The sequence below is a fragment of the Stegodyphus dumicola genome, chromosome 3 (genome assembly GCF_044657685.1).
Source record: "Stegodyphus dumicola isolate Sdum_Otavi_A_Nest chromosome 3, ASM4465768v1".
Lineage (NCBI taxonomy): Eukaryota > Metazoa > Arthropoda > Arachnida > Araneae > Eresidae > Stegodyphus > Stegodyphus dumicola.
Genome location: NC_140770.1, coordinates 27,079,309 through 27,080,445, shown reverse-complemented (window position 1 = coordinate 27,080,445; position 1,137 = coordinate 27,079,309).

Below are 1,137 nucleotides of genomic sequence, written 5' to 3'. Positions count from 1 at the left end.
TTCATACGTAATCCATACATTTTAAAATCATTCATCCATAATTGTATACATTTCACTCATTTTCATACATTATTTCATACATCGTTTAAAAGCATAAATTCTATTCCATAGAACTTTTACTTATCTTTAAGCATTTTGAGTGAAAGTTTTTAATGGTACACCTTTATTTTATTTTATTTTTTTTTTTTTATTTATTTTTTTTTTTTTTTTACAATATGAGATTAGGACTTTTGAACAACACAGGGCTTTTATATAACAACCTTATCATGGCGATTTTCCAAAGTTTGACTAAATTACGTTTGTCATTCTATAGAATGCCTAGCTATCATATACGATGCCTAGGGAAGATATATAATAATTGTCCTATTCCGTATGTTGCATAAAAGCGTCAGGCAGTTCCTGAATTGCCTAGGTTATTCTATAGAATTCCGATAACATATATACAAGATGTCAGTTTAGAATGTTAATGAATTTAAGAAAAGTCTAAAATGGTCTCTACTTGTTGAAAATACATATATTTCAGCGATATTACCTTCATACAAATGCACATTAGATGACTGTAAAATCAGTCTGATCACAATCATACGTAATTTTTTCTTCCGAATGCTGATGCTCGGTAAACCTCTCATGTAAGCCAAAACTTAAGTAATCCCACAGATTAATGTAAGCAGTTTCATCTATTCTTTGTTGACAACTACTCCATAGGTAACGTTTTCAGTACCCTGGACATTTGCAATTAATTTCTACGGATAAATTCCTGATGTATCATATAACTGCGCATGCTCCTATATGCTTCAGTACTATAATGATAAATGAATTTTTAGGCACCTCCTCCCATTAAGGAAGACAGACTGTAAGAGGTGGCGTTTCGTAAATGCTTGTGATAATGTTTTTAAAAATAGCCTTCCGATACCAAACGAGACGTGCAAGCCGGAGTAGTCATCGAATGATTCGACTGGCACAAGGTTGGAGTTCTGACACTGAACTTGGGAACGGATAATCCGACGGTTGAGATTGAGGCCACTTGAACACCCGCAACCGTCGAAGCGTAGTGGAAAGTGAGGCGGCCCCGGGCAACGTGTCTGCGAATCCCTGGAGGAAAGAAAAAAATAAACGGAGGAGCAGGGAGATGAACTC